Source organism: Galeopterus variegatus, unplaced genomic scaffold (genome assembly GCF_000696425.1).
Source record: "Galeopterus variegatus unplaced genomic scaffold, G_variegatus-3.0.2 Scaffold3466, whole genome shotgun sequence".
In the NCBI taxonomy this organism is placed as follows: Eukaryota; Metazoa; Chordata; class Mammalia; order Dermoptera; family Cynocephalidae; genus Galeopterus; species Galeopterus variegatus.
This window is the reverse complement of record NW_007729577.1, coordinates 118069-133802: the sequence shown is the minus strand read 5'-3', so window position 1 is coordinate 133802 and position 15734 is coordinate 118069. Positions and strand designations below refer to the sequence as shown.

At 39.4% G+C, this 15734-nt stretch overlaps 1 protein-coding gene and 1 pseudogene across 1 annotated transcript in view; both read left to right on the top strand.

Annotated features, from left to right (window-relative positions):
• Positions 1-802, top strand: part of RMDN2 (regulator of microtubule dynamics 2) — an 86810-nt gene extending 86008 nt beyond the window's left edge. Inside the window, exon 14 of the mRNA XM_008585127.1 lies at positions 564-802. The gene's annotated coding sequence lies outside the window, so the exon portion shown is untranslated. The remainder of the gene's footprint in view (positions 1-563) is intronic.
• Positions 803-6084: 5282 nt separating this feature from the next.
• Positions 6085-15734, top strand: part of LOC103600798 — a 17398-nt pseudogene continuing 7748 nt past the window's right edge.

Sequence of the window (15734 nt, the reverse complement as noted above, 5' to 3'; positions counted from 1 at the left end):
TTATTTATGGTTTGGGGTTACTATGAATAAAGTTGATATGAACATTCACATACAAGTTTTTCTGCAGACATGCTTTTATTTTGGGGGCAGAGGGACAGGTGAAGGGAGGTAAAATCCAGAACTGGCATTTTTGTGTCAAGCGGCAGGTGCACGTACTTAGTACACACAAGTAAGCTTTGTGAAAAAGATGCCAACCTGTTTTTCAGCTGATTGCACCATTTTGAACTCCCATCAGAAATTCATGGGAGTTCCAGTTGCTGTACGTCCTCACCAATACTTGCTATGTTCGGTCGCTCTTTAATTTTAGCCATTCTACTGGATGTGTGGTGGTATCTCATTGTGGCTTTAATTGACACTTCCTGGACTAATGATATTGAGCATCTTTTCATGTGCTCGCTGGGTATCCATTATTTTAACTCAATTGTTCTTACTAGCTCAGTGAGACTAAATTCAGTACCAAAATCTTTCTCGTAAATTGCTAGTAGGTTATTTTTTCTTTCTTGCCTTAATACTGGCAGTATATAAATAAGCTGACAGTAGCTCTTCTTTCCTTCCCATTCCAGGAAGAAATAATCAAAACAACCTTCAGAAGTACCCTGTGGAGGAAGTTGAGCAGGTAAATTGGGCCTGTGACACCAGAACATTGTTGGGAGAAGGGAGATGTAAGTCACGTGTCACTCTTGTTCTCTTGATCTGCTATACTTATGAGAACCCCTGTTGATACAATCCCAGTCACGAGGTCACCGACCTCTCACAACACAATCTAAGCTTCTTATTTTGTTATTCAATTCTATATTTCCTTCAATCATTAACTACTCCATATGGACACATATTAACTCCCTAAATAGATTAAAAGACAGCACATCTTACTGTCTTGCTTCTGTGTTCCCATAATGCTCAATAAATACTTTTAAAGTTGAATCGAATTTGCACTTTTGACTATGTAATTAAGAAAGAGAGAGAGAATTGATCTTGAATTCAGATTTCAGAGCAGTCATTTCACGTGAACCCAAACCTCTCATCTCTAAGATTTCCTGAAATTCCTCCCCTAACCTCCTGCTTTGGTTGACAATGTAAACCATACCACAGTTAGCCTGGGAATTATCTTTATAGAATATATCAGCACATTGTTTTGAGTTTTTGCACTGCATGTATTAATTTAAAAAGAACACATGTTTTGGTTCAGTAAAAATTTGCAGAAAGGCAGATATCCCATAAAAAGAATTTGTTGGTTGAGATATTTATCCCGCCAGCTATCTTTTCCCTTTTTATAACTACAGAGAATACTGGTGCCTCTTTGCTTTTCAGAATCAACCACTCAGGAAGACTTCTGGCAGTAGCCCCGATAGGAAGTCACCACTGTGCTGAAGCAAGGCAGTGGGTCTTTACGAGGTCTGGCTCCTTGCCACCCTTCAACTGCTCTGCCCATAGGTGTGCCAGCTCCCACCCTGCCTCTTCCAGAAAGAGCATCTTTCAGCCAGGACACTCTACTGTAGGCAGCATGATCCAGAGAGGCAGGGCCCAAGCCAAAAGAGCTCACCCTCTATGCCTACCTCTGGCATATTTTGGTGCCTGCATGATAGAAGGGAGGGTATTGGGAGGGCTGGGGAGTCCAGTTATAGCTACTTGCTGGAACCAAGACATTCAGAGGGCCACAAAAATCGGACTTTTTCAGAGGAGAACTTGGGCCTTCCAGTGACTGATTTTCAGTTAACCAACCTTCTATCAATTGAAAAGATAACCAATATCCATAATGATGATTCTAACAGTCTTCAAGATTGTGAAGGGTCTTCTGCATTACCAAAGAAAAATTTAAATTGTATATGGTAAATGTTACTATTTTAATATAAGTAATTTTATTATAATCCTCTAAACCCATGGTCTCCAAACTATTTTTTTTATTGAAACATAGTTGATCATACATATTTGTGGGGTACAGAGTTGACCATCGGTGTTTGTGTACAACATGTGATGATCAAATCAGGATAGTTGACATTAGTCAGGATAGTATGACATCATTATAAAACATACATATTCTTTGTGTCCATGAACCAATTTCTCCCTAACCCCTTTCCTACTTCCCCCCTCTAATAATCACAGTTCTGTTCTCTCCTTCTAACAGTTCAACATGTGTTTGTTCTTTCTTTCTCTTTCTTCCTTCCTTTATTTATTTTTACATTCCCACTTATGAGTGAGGACATGTGGTATTTCTCTTTCTGTGCCTGGCTTATTTCACTTAACATAATTTTCTCCGGGCCGGCCCGTGGCTCACTCGGGTGAGCGTGGTGCTGACAACACCAAGTCAAGGGTTAAGATCCCCTTACCGGTCATCTTTTTTTTAAAAAAAAACAAAAACAAAAACATAATTTTCTCCAAGTTCATCCATGTCTCTGTGAATGGCAGAATTTTATTCTTTTTTATGGCAGAATAGTATTCCATTGTGTATATACACCACATTTTCCTTATCCAGTTGTCTGTAAATAGACATTTAGGTTGTCGATGGACATTTAGGTTATCAGTGGACATGTAGGTTGGTTCCATATCTTAACTATAGGAAACAGAGCTGTGATAAACATGGGAGTGCAGGTTTTCCTTCGACATGATGATTTTCATTCCTTTGGGTATACACCCAACAGTGGGATTGCTAGATCTTACAGTAGTTCTATCACGATAAGGAAGCCCACTCTCATCACTCTCATTTAATAGTATTGGAAGTATTAGCCAGAGCAATCAGGTGAGAGAAAGAAATAAAGGGCATCCAAATTAGAAAAGATGAAGTCAAACTGTCCCTGTTCACAGATGACATGATCCTATGTATAGAAAAATCTAAAGACTCTACCAAAAACTTCCTAGAGCTGGTAAACAAATTCAGTAAAGTTGCAGGATACAAAGTTAATATACAAAATTCAGTTGCATTTTTATACTCCAACAATGAACTAGCAGAAAAAGAAATCAAGAAAGCCAGCCCATTTACAAGAGCTCCCCCCCCCAAAAAAAAGAAACCTTAAAAAAAATTAATCAAGGAGTTTAAAGATCTCTACAATGAGAACTACAAATCACTGCTGAAAGAAATTAAAGAGGACACAAAAAGATGGAAAGACATTCCATGTTCATGGATTGGAAGAATTAACATTGTGAAAATGTCCATACTCCCCAAAGCAATCTACAGATTCAATGCAATCCCAATCAAAATACCAATGACATTCTACAGCCTCTTTAACAAATGGTGGTGGGAAACTGGATATTCATATGTGGAAGAATGAAACTACACCCACACCTCTAGCCATATGCCAATATCAACTCAAAATGGACTAAAGACTTAAATATAAGACCTGAAACTATAAAACTCCTAGAAGAATACATGGGGGAAACACTTCAGGATGTAGAACTTAGCAAAGACTTTATAAATTAGACCCCACAAGTACAGGCAACTAAAGAACAAATAAACAAATGAGAGAATATCAAACTAAAAAAGCTTCTATACAGCAAAGGAAATAATCAAGAGAGCGAAAAAACAACCTATAGCATAAGAGAAAATATTTGCAAGCTATGCATCCAATAAAGGATTGATATCCAGAATATACAAGGAACTCAAACAACAATAAAAAAAAATCAAAAACGAAAAACAAATAATCTGATTGAAAAATGGGCAAAGGAGCTGAATAGACATTTCTCAAAAGAAGACATACAAATGGCCAATAGGTACATGAAAAAATGCTCAACATCCCTATTCATCAGGGAAATGCAAACCAAAACCACATTGAAATATCTCACCCCAGTTAGACTGGCTATTATCAAAAGGAGAATGACAAATGCTGGTGAAAATGCAGAGAAAGGGGAACCCTCCTACACTGTTGGTGGGACTGTAAGTTAGCACAGTCTCCAAACTTTTTTGATTGCTTGAATCAGTTGGGGGGAAAAAGATTGGCATCTCCTAATATATTTTCATTTATTTATTTATAAATTTTACATATTAATACTCTTGCAAAATGTTCATGATAAAACATACACAAATATAAGACATTTTAAAGAGTAAGATTACCTTTTCTTGATTAAAAAAATTCTTAACAGAGCAGAAATAAAGGGATACTCTCTTAACATAATAAAAGCTATTTATCTGACCCCATCTTGCTTACTAGGAAAACATTTACAAGCACTTATACTGAAGTCAGGAACAGGACAAGGATGACACTATCACTATGATTATCTAGAATTGTTCTGGAGGTACTAGCTCTAATTAGAAAAGACAAATAAATTAGAGTATAACATTAGAGTATAATCAAAGCTCAGAAGAAATGAAGATAAGTAGAAAGAAAGGATAAGAGGAAGTGAATAGCCTCTCTGGGCACATACTCTTAAGAATTTTATTGATGTGGTCCAAGTTGATAAAGGAAGAGGTGCCTGTGATAGAAAATCATGGAGAGCTCATCACAGACAGGTCCCTAACAGTCATCTGGGGAAATGTATCACCTGCAGGAGCACCACACCAGGGGCCCAAGGGCATGGTTCTGTGTGATCTTGAGGAAGCCAAGTGCCTGTTGTGGAAATACTTCTTCCTGCTGTGCCCAGCATACGGGGTTCACATAAGAATGACATGAAACTGCAAACGTGAGTACTGTTTGCTTGGACTTGAGCCTTGTTTGTAACATGCACTCACTTCACTGTTTTACTCTCATGAGCCTTTTACTCTCATGGAAGCCCTCTGGATGTCATGGACTATGTAGACCCAGTAAGAATCCAAATGACCTCCCCCAAAGGAAGTAAAAGCTGGGCGCCATGGAATAATCAGCATCTTCTTGCTGCCCTATGCAAACACAGGTCCTGGAAAGCAGAGTTTGCCCCACGAAACTGCTGCTTCATTGACATTCATCTTGGCAGGCAGTGATGCATCTCGGAACCTGATGAAAGACAGAGCCCGAGCCAGGACACAGCAGCAGTGAGGACTTTCCTTGATGCAGAGCTCACATCAAAGCCCTGGTATTCTGTGCCGACATATGTAACTCTTTAGCCAGTCTGACAACACACAGAGAGACAGACCCTCTGGTTCCTGCTAGGGAGAAAATAGAGCCAGAGATGTGCTGTACTGAGCTGGAAAATATAGTGCTTTTTCTGCTGAAGTCTGATGGGAAAGCAACGAGGCCAAAAATCCACTGTGCTGACTATGGTGCAAGGACGACCGAAGCGGCCTCCAGGACCCTGGTGGCTTTGTTGTCTATTTCTGGGGAAAGAGTAGATTGGAATCAAGAACAAACAAAGTGGGAAATTTATCACTGGAGTATATTTATTGCTTAGAAATTTAGGCTTGTAGGGAAAGGCAGCATGATAGAAAAGAGAAAAAGGTACTGGCTTTGAAACCTAATTCAAATCCAGACCTGGCACTTGCTACATGTATGAATTTGGGTAAGTGACTTAAGCTCTCTGCGCCTCAGTTTCCTCACCTGTAAAATGGGGATAAAAATTCCTACTATGCAGAATTTTGTTAGGAAGATTAAATAAATGCACATAAAACAATTGGCACATAGACATGGAAAATATTTCTCGGCTGACAAACACGCTTCTGGCTACATAGGCCCTCCCCAGAGTTTTCCACATTGTTTTTTATCCCCAGGCCCATTCTGTGCCACTGAAGTTGCCCACTAAGAGAGTGGTAAATGCTTGTTGACTATTCCCCTAGGTTCTTCTTGCTTTATAAATATCTACAGAACAAGCTCTCAGCAATGGGCCCACTGTCCAGAATCCCTGAAGTCCCTGGCAACAGCAAAGGAACTCCATGCAGTCCCAGGAGAGGAGCCGTCATTCAATCCATCACACATGGAACTGCTTCTAGGGCTGTGCTGCACACGCAGACATGCACACACACACACATGCACACACACACACACAACAGTGAATCTGCTTTCTTGACTTAATCAGGTCTCAAGATATAGTGAAGAACCCTGGTGATGCTTCCCCGAATTCACATGTTAGTGCGATAGTGTTTTCAGCTTCCGTTTGGCTGTTGAGAGCTTGAAAGAAACTTGAGGCCGAAAACCCACGAACTGCTCGTGCAACACTCTACACTTTGGCTTTAATGCTCCCCACGTCATGACTTCACAGATGATGAAAGGCAGCTCCGGGGGGTCACATCATTCATACCGAGTGACAGAGCTAGCGACTGGCTCCGCTGAAGGCCACGTGCAGTTCGTTCCGGATGAGACAGTGAGGACATAAGAACTTAAAGTTCCTTAAAGGAAACGTAAAAAGGAGACGCTCTGGTGTGAGGCCCGTAAAAACCTCGGGAGCCTGGTGTGTTCACGTTACCCGCAAGCTTGGCCCGCAGGACTGTCACCGCCTCCCTTCCCTCCTCTCATCCCCGTTCCCCCCACTTCCCCCTCCCTTTCTTTCTTCCATTCCTTCCCCATTTAGACCACAGAAAGGCACTTCCAGGTTCCACTTTCGCCGGCAGAAATCGCCAGCCCAGGGGGAGGACTTTCCCCTGGGGACGCCTCCGCCTTCGTCGCGGGCGCAAGGGGGCTCGGGGCGGGCGAGCGCGCACCGGTCGCCGTGGACCCTTCCCGGCGCAGCGCTTCGCTGTCGCGCCCCTGGGGGTGTGCGCGGGCTTCCCCAGCGATCACGCAAGCTGAGCTCTGTGTTACCGGTTCAGCTATCTCGGTACATGGGGAAAACTGATACCCCGTGTTGAGTAAGCTGCGTTCTGGGACATTCTGAACTGTCTCCTGCATGGTTCGGGGATGGATGCCAGTGTCTGCGTCCCGCGTGCACGGCCAGCTGCGCCTTCAGCGAAAGCCTCGGCCTTTCGGGACGGGGTTTGCGTTCTTTCATCTTCCTGAGCTATGCTACCGCCAAACAGAAACCACACACCTTCAATCTTTGTATCTACAGCTTCTAGAATAAAACCTGTCAAATGGCAGGTACCCAGTAAAAATCTTTTGGAATCAGAATGGAAGGTGAATTGGTTACACTGGGTGCTTCTCACAAGCCCACAGGGTTGAAACTAACAGGTACACCACGGATAGGTTACAGGCAGAGACACCTCGGTCTGAGGACCATTTCTTGGTGTCTCATGCCAGCCCTGCCCTGAGAGCTTCTGCCCCTTTCAGCACTAGACAAGCCAGGCCAGTGGTTCCTGTTGAGGTAACCCCCTGGCAGCCACTCAAGGTGTGAAGTTGCTTTGTGCTCAGCTTTGATTTGAGTTTTGCAAGCGACAATAAAAATAATATTGTTCGAGCAACAGTTAAAAGCTGGATGCTGTTAGGCACTTCATGCATATTTTTTTAATTCATGTGGGTATTCTGCAAAGAACAATCCTCGTTTTGGGATTGTCCTCATTTTACAAATGAGAAACTATGGCTCAGAGAGGCTAAGTAACTTGCTTAAGGTCACACAAACTAGTAAGGCACAGAAATGGAATTCTAACTCGGACCCGGTTGGTTCCAAGTCCATAGATTGGCCGTGAATGGGAGCTGACAAGTGGTCATTAAAGTTTTTCTTGGGCACCCTCAGGCAGTCTATTTTCTGGCTTCTTCCTCCGAAGCCCCTGACTTTATTGTGCCCCTTAAGTAAAGGGGCACAGTCTACTATCTGCATACACCCCCGCTCCGCTGGGAAAACATAAAAGTTACTAATTTGTCATTTATACTTTGATGAACATTCACTCTCACTTGGATATTGTCATTTTTCCGCTTTTTCAGTCCTATCATGAATTAGAAGGCCCTGCCTCTAATTAGAGAGGAATTAGGTTTGAGGACAGAGAGGGCAGATCCCTCTCACTCCCTTGCCAGAAAATCACCCAGTGTCTGAGGCGGGCGTTTGGGTTCCTTGAAGTGAGTGAAGGACAGGCAGAGTTAGGAAGGACACAGGGAAGGGTGATGGGCTGGCTCTGTCCTCCCATGGACCCAACTTCTCTAGTTTCACCATCTGCTCCAGGATGTCAAGGATCAGGCCTTGCTGTGAGGATTAAATGAGACAACAAAGATGAAGGTGCCCAACACAGTGTCTGACAAATGCCCACTGTACCCCCATGTGCCCTCTTCTACTGTTGGTAAGCATATCCTCCCTCTTGATTTTCTACTGTTTTCTTCTAGTTCTGTGTTTAACATTTAGATCTGCGATGCACTTTGAGTTAAGTTTTGCAGAAGATATAAAGTTTGTGCCTAGATTCATTTTTTGCATATGAACATCCAATTGTTCCAACACCATTTGATAAAAGACTAATCTTTCTCCATTGAATTGACTTCACTCCTTTGCCAAAGATCAGATGATTATACTTGTATGGATTTATTTCTGGATTCACTAGTCTTTTCCATTGATCTATCATTGTGTTTACTATTTTATCAGTACTATGCTGTCTTGATAACTTTATAGCTTTGTAGTTAGTCCTTGCTATAGTCTGAATGTTGGTATACTGCCAAAATTCATATTTTGCAACCTAATATCCAATGTGATAGCATTAAGACATGGGATATTTGGGAAGTGATAAGTAATGAGGGCTCCACCCTTGTGAATGGGATTAGTATCCTTATAAGAGGCTTGAGCAAGTCCCTTGGCCCCTTCTGCCATGTGAGGACGCAGCTAGAATGTGCTAAATATGAAGCAGAGCAAGCCCTCACCAGGCAACAAATCTGATAGGTGCCTTGATCTTGGACTTTCCAGCATCCAGAAATAGGAGCAATAAATTTTTGTTGTTTATAAATTACCCAGTCTAAGGTATTTTGTTATAGCAGCCAAACAGGCTAAGACAGTCTTACAGTCAGGTAGTATCAGTTCTCAACTCTGTTCTTCTTTAGTATTGCATTGGATATTCTGGATCTTTTGCCTTTCTGTGTAAACTTTAGAATTAGATTGTCATCTAAAAATAGCTTGCCTGGATTTTGATTGAAATTATATTAAATCTACAGACCAAGTTGGGAAGAATTAGCATCTTAACAATAGTAAGTCTTCTACTCCATGAACATAGAATATCTCTTTGTATATTTAGATCTTCTTTGATTTCTTTCATCAGAGTTTTGTACTTTTGCACATATAGATTGTGTACATTGTTGTTAGGTTTATACCTATATGAAGTTGGGAAGAATTAGCATCTTAACAATAGTAAGTCTTCTACTCCATGAACATAGAATATCACTTTGTATATTTAGATCTTCTTTGATTTCTTTCATCAGAGTTTTGTACTTTTGCTCATATAGATTGTGTACATTGTTGTTAGGTTTATACCTATATATTTCTTTTTGTGTGTGCTACTATAAATGTTAGTGTTTTATATTTCAAATTCCAATTATTTATTACAAGGTTATAGGAAAACAATTGACTTTTGTGTATTAACCTTGTATTCTCCTACGTTGTTATACTTGTTTATTAGTTTCAGGAAGTTTTGGTCAATTTGGGGAAACTTTCTACATAGACTATCATGTCATCTGCAAACAAAGACAGTTTTATTTCTTCCTTCCTAATTTGTTTACCTTTTATTTCCTCTTCTTATCTTATGATACTCATTAGGACTTCCAATACAATGTTGAATAGGAGTGGTAAGAGGAGACATCCATGCTTTGTTTCCTATCTTAGAGAGTAAGTGTTCAGTTTCTTACCATTAGTTATGATGTTAACTGTAAGTCTTTTGTTTATCAAGCTGAGAAAATTCCCCTCTATTCCTTATTTGTTGAGAGTTTTTATCATAAAAGTGTGTTGGACTTTATCAAATACTTTTTCTACATCAATTGATATGATTATATGATTTTTCTTCTTTAATCTATTGATGTGGTAGATTGCATAATTGATTTTCAAATATGGAAATAGCCTTGCATACTTTGAATAAATCCTACTTCCTAGTGGTGTGCAGTTGGATTTATACGTGGTTAGATTTGATTTGTTCATGTTTTGTTAAGGATTATTGTATCTACATTCTTAAGAGACATTGGACTGTAGTTTTTCATTCTTGTACTGCCTTTGTTTGATTTTGGTGTTAGGGTAATGCTGGCCCCATAGCATAAGATAGGACATGGTCCTTCTATTTCCTGGAAGAGATTGTAAAGAATTGGTATAATTTTTTTCTTTGAATGTGTGGTAAAATTGACCAGAGGATCCATCTGAGCCTGTTGCTTTCCATTTTGAAAGGTTATTATTGTTCATTCCATTTCTTTAATAAATATAGGCCTACTTAGATTATCTATTTCTTTTTGTGTGAGTTTTGGTAGTTTGTGTCTTTCAATGAATTAGTCCATTTTATCAAATTTGTATGTGGAGTATACTACAAAACAAATGTATTTCACAGAGCCTCCAAAGCCCTGTAGTCTCAGGTTTAGCCTAACCTTTTGGGATTACATATAGAAATGTTAACCTTGCAAAAGACAGGAAACTTTCCCCAGGCTAAAATCTCTGTTAGATATAGAATTGTAACACAGCAAGGTTGCTGGTTCAAGGACAGACAAGTTACTTGATTGATATGTAAAAATGCTGGAGAAATTGCTGTAGGGAAAAATAGTGTTTGCTAAGATCAAGCTTTTGTTGGTGGATTGACTTAACCTTTTGCAAATTGCATTATGGAATGTCACTTTGCTTATTTCAATGACATTACTAGTTTTCCATTTGTTAGCCATGATTCTGCTGATATCCTTGTGTTTTTGTAATGGTTATATCAACTGAATTTTCTTGTAAAACTTCCTTGTCTTTACAATAAAAGGGAGAGGCTAACTTTGAAGGTGGCTTCCACATTCAGTTTTGCTCCTCCTAATGAAGAAATTACTGAAGTGCAGTCCATCCAGACCTCAATGCATACATAGTGCTTGAGTATTCATGTAATTGTTTTCTTCGTATCCGTTACACAGGGAAAAGTGGTGTAAAAAATGGTGACCCCAATGTGATGAATTCTGGGTCCACGGATTGGAGACTGACCTGCCAAGCCTTGGAAAGAAAAGGAAAAGGACATCTACTCATCCCATCAAAAGGGAAATCCCAGTAAGGGGGAATCACGCTGGTAAAAAGGATCACAGGTGGCTTTTGATTAAGCAATTGCACACCTGTGGCAGTGTCTAGCTAGGGCTTCACCCAGAAGTTTTGCTTTTTACTCTCTCAATTTTCTATCTGTTCATGTGATTATGGGTAGTTCACTAAGAAGGAAGTTCAACATGGGTCACTACTTCCATGCCTCCTTAAGGTAGTAGGTTATAAAGTAACTAACCGTCATCTGACTAAATTATTATTGATTATAATGGTTTGGAAATTATGTCGAATTGCTTTAAAAATTATTCAGGACCTTAACAAAAGGAAAAAACATGTTTATGCCATTAAAAAGGATGAAAAACAGTCCTTACCTCCTCTTCCCTCACCTCCACCTTTAGAGGCAAACAATTCATTTTTTCCTTTGATGGAGTCCTGTCTTAAAGAAGGACATAACATGGGAGTTGATGCTTGTCATGTCTCTCCTGTTGTAAGAACTGGGACTCAGTTGAGACATGAAAACCTCCCATTCTCCTTGTTTGAAAGATTTAAAAAGAGCATAACAGAAAATGGCTTACATAGTACTTTTAAGGGATACTTAGAATCAATTGCTAATTGGTATAATTTGACCCCTTGGGATTGGAAAACACTTGAAAAAACTGTTTTAACTCCTGCTCAATATACCTATGGCTACAAGAATATCGGGAAGTCTTACATGCTATTTCACTCAAAAATTTACGAAATGAGGTTCAAATTAGTATGGACATGTTACTTGACCAAACAACTAGAGCAGCCATAAAGACTTGGAACAAAATTCCTGAAACAAAATCTAAACTTCAACCTTTTGCTTCCCCTGATGCATTTTTGATACAAAGATTAGATAAGACTCAGCTACTGTTGACATTATCTGTTGAACAAAAATTAATTACAGATTCGGGGGCTGATGTCACCATAATTGCTAAAAAAGATTGGAATCCATTATGGAAAGTAACTTCTTTGCCAGTTGAACTTACTGGATTAGGTGGGCCTAAAATCCCTTATCAAGGTAAAAATCCTTTGTTGTGTACCGGCCCCGAGGGACAAACTGCCTCCATTATGCCTTATGTTCCAGATCTACCTCAAACTCTGTAGGGCTGAGACCTCCCTGCTCAATGGGATGTTAATATTGGGACATCTCCTTCAAAATTTATCATGATGGCCATGGCCACAGTTCCACCATCCAAATTACAATGGACCCCTGGTCCTCCAGTTTGGGAGGAGCAGTGGCCTCTTAAAGGGGAGAGATTAGATCAAGCTACTTAACTTGTTAAACAGCAGTTACAAATGGACATTTAGAGCCATTGCATAGTCCCTGGAATACTCCCTTATTTTGTATTCCTAAAAAATCAGAAAAATGGAGATTATTACATGATTTAAGAAAAATTAATGCCTGCAGTCTTCCCATGGAGGCTCTACCGCCTGGGCTCCCTAATCCAGCCCTCATTCCTAACAATTATCATCTAATTATCATAGATCTAAAAGATTGCTTTTTTACCATACCTTTACACCTAGAAGACAAAGAAAAGTTTGCCTTTTCCCTTCCTAGCATTAATGCAGGAGCATGTGCTCAAAGATATCAGTGGAAAGTTCTCCCACAAGGAATGATTAATAGCCCTACTATTTGTCAAGACTTTGCAGATCAAGCGAGCTATTCTACCGACTCGTGAAAAATTTCCAACTGCTCTTATTTATCATTACATGGATGATATCCTTATTGCTCATGACAATCCAGAAGTGCTGTCACAAATTTCTTAACATTTAATCAAACAAGTTAATAATGGTGGTTTACAGATAGCTCCAGATAAAATTCAAAAAAAGGAGCCTTGGAAATACCTTGGTTTTTCGATCACTCAGAGAAATATACAGCCACAAAATATATCTTTCCATATTCAGGATCCTGTTACTCTAAATGATTTTCAAAAATTACTTTGCCATATTAACTGGCTCTGCCCTCTATGGGTATTCCTCCTTATCAATTACAGTATTTGTTTAATACCTTAAAGGGAGACCCTGATCTGTCCTCCTCTCATTACTTATCTGAAGAAACAAAATTAAAATTAAAACAGATTGAATCCTTTTTATGTTCCAGACAATTAACACATATTGTTAAATCTCAAGTCATTCATTTCATTATTTTAAATACCCCACATAGTCCCACAGGTTTGCTTTGTCAATTTCTTCCTCAGATAGGAGGCATTGAATGGATTTTCTTACCCCATCAACAAAAAAAAAGAAATTATATACTAAATTAGAACAACATATTCATTTACTCACTAGGGGAAGACATCATTGTCAAGTACTTACTGGGTATGATCCTGATATTATTAATCCTGGTCTTCCTGGCCCTTTATCAATTGGAAATGATATGGCTGATCACTTTGTTATGTATAATAATGTTTTACAGAAAGCTGTTGATTCTCATCAGTTTCTTCATCAGGGTGCATGAGCTTTGGCTAACATGCATCAGATCTCTTACAGACAAGCTCAAGATATTGTCCATGTGCTTGTCCCAATTGTCAGAAGTTTTCTAAATCTAATTTCCCTGGAGAAGTTAATCCTTGAGGAATAAAATGTAATGAAATTTGGCAAATGGATGTCACTCATTATGCTCCTTTCAGACGTCTTAAATATTTACATGTTACTGTTTATACTTACTCTGGTCTTATTCATGCCACTGCCCAAACAGGAGAGACTGCTAAACAGTTAAAAAACATTGTCTTTCTGCCTTTGCCGCCATGGGGATTCTAAATCAAATTAAAACAGATAATGGACCGGCATACACCTCCAAAGTCTTTCAAGTATTCTGTGACAACTGGAACATTAAACATGTCACAGGAATCCCACTTAACCCCACTGGCCAGGCAATTGTTGAAAGAGCTAATGGCCTTCTTAAATCTCAAATAAGTAAACAAAGGAGAGGTAATATAGATATAGGACTGGCCCCTCATGAACAGGTATTTAAAGCTCTGTTTACACTACATTTTTAAAATTGTAATTCTCAAAAATTAGCAGCCATAGAATGACACTTTATACCTCCTAAAGAGAGACCTAAACCCTCGGTTTTATGCCACTACCTGCCGACAGAACCACAATGGTTGGGACCTGTGGAATTGTTAACATGGGGAGAGGGTATGCATCTGTTCTTTCACCCACAGACCCACTATGGATTCCTGTTAAGGCTGTCAAACCTTATGTGGAACCCCAAACCAGACAAAAAATTGAATCTGATCCCAGAATCTCAATGCCTCACCATCATACCTCAACCCATCTCACCGGGGATGGTACACATGAGCCCACCAGTAATGACAATGATGACAACAAGCTCCAAATCGACCCGGGTAAATTAAAAAGCTTCAAAAGTCAAATGGCTTTCATTAGCTCAGTGCTTAAGCTCAGTAACTCATTTGAGAAACAGAAACTAGGCTAAAACCTACCTGTTTAACTAGATGTTCTCAAATTTTCTGATATCCAGCTGGTTATCTTGAACAGACTTCTAAATTTTCTTCTAAGCTTATCTATGTATTTCTTCACAAAATCCTCTGGTAAAGTTCTATGCCACTTTTTTAAAAAGGGAAAACTTTCTCTGCATCTTCTTGAAAAGGCTTGCATACTTTGCTTTACACTGTAAATTCGTTATCTTGCTTTCTTTAAAACAGGGTGAGACCTCACTGATAAGCTCTAATATTCTTTAGAAACACAATCTAAACCTGACCTCTTATGCTAGTGAGGTTTTCTTTTATTACATTTTAAACAAAATCTATAAGATCCTTACTTGTTTTTGTTGTTCATGTCTATATATATATATATATATATATATATATGAATGTAACCTGTATGTCTACATGTTCATGTCTGTGTATGTGTGTTTGTATTGTCTACATGGTACCAAATTGACTTATAATTAATGCACACTCATTAAATAAATAAGTATACTTTTCAAGTTCACATGGCTTTAATTTTCTAAAGTTTTTTTTTTTTTTTTTTTTTTCCGTTTTTGTCTTTTTTCGTGTCCGGCAACGGATCGCAACCCTCAGTGTCACGCCCGTACCGGACCAGGACCAGCAACGGGATCGCAAACCTCTGTGCTGCGCCCGCACCTCGCTCAGCCAGTGAGGGGGAACCGGTCTGTATGTGGGATCCAAACCCTCGGCGGGAGCGCCACCGCGCAGTGCGCCACCGGGCCGGCCCTAATTTTCTAAAGTTTTAATAAAATTAATATATCTTCAAAAATTGATTTAAACCTTTTACCTAAATTTGGCTCAAGGTCCTCTTCCTTATCTCAACTCTGCCTCCTGGCCATGCTGGGAGAAACAATATCTTTTAGACATTATCTTTGCTCCACATGGCCTCTCTGTATTCTACATGGCCCTAAATGCCACATGGAAACTTGGGACCCAAAGTGGCTAGTGAAAGGAAACCTATGCCCAATGTCTCATAGGCCCTAGTTAACAATATCTGATAAGGGTATAGATTTAATGTACCAAGTTTTTGGTTGGAAAACCATAAATACATATTAGGTAGAAATAGCTAAGACTCAATCTGGGATTTGTGTAATTTGCTCTGACAAATGGATGCCTATTTACAACCTGAATGTATAAAAATGTTCTTATCAACACACATCGCTGCCTGGGTTTACTGATCAAACAGGATTACTAGAGGTCTTTTCCTTAACTGCTCTTAATACAAAATTATAAAAGGTTTTCTTTATCCTTTAGATAAAGGTTCCTTTAGATAACTGGTTTTTTTTTTTTTTTTTTTTTTTT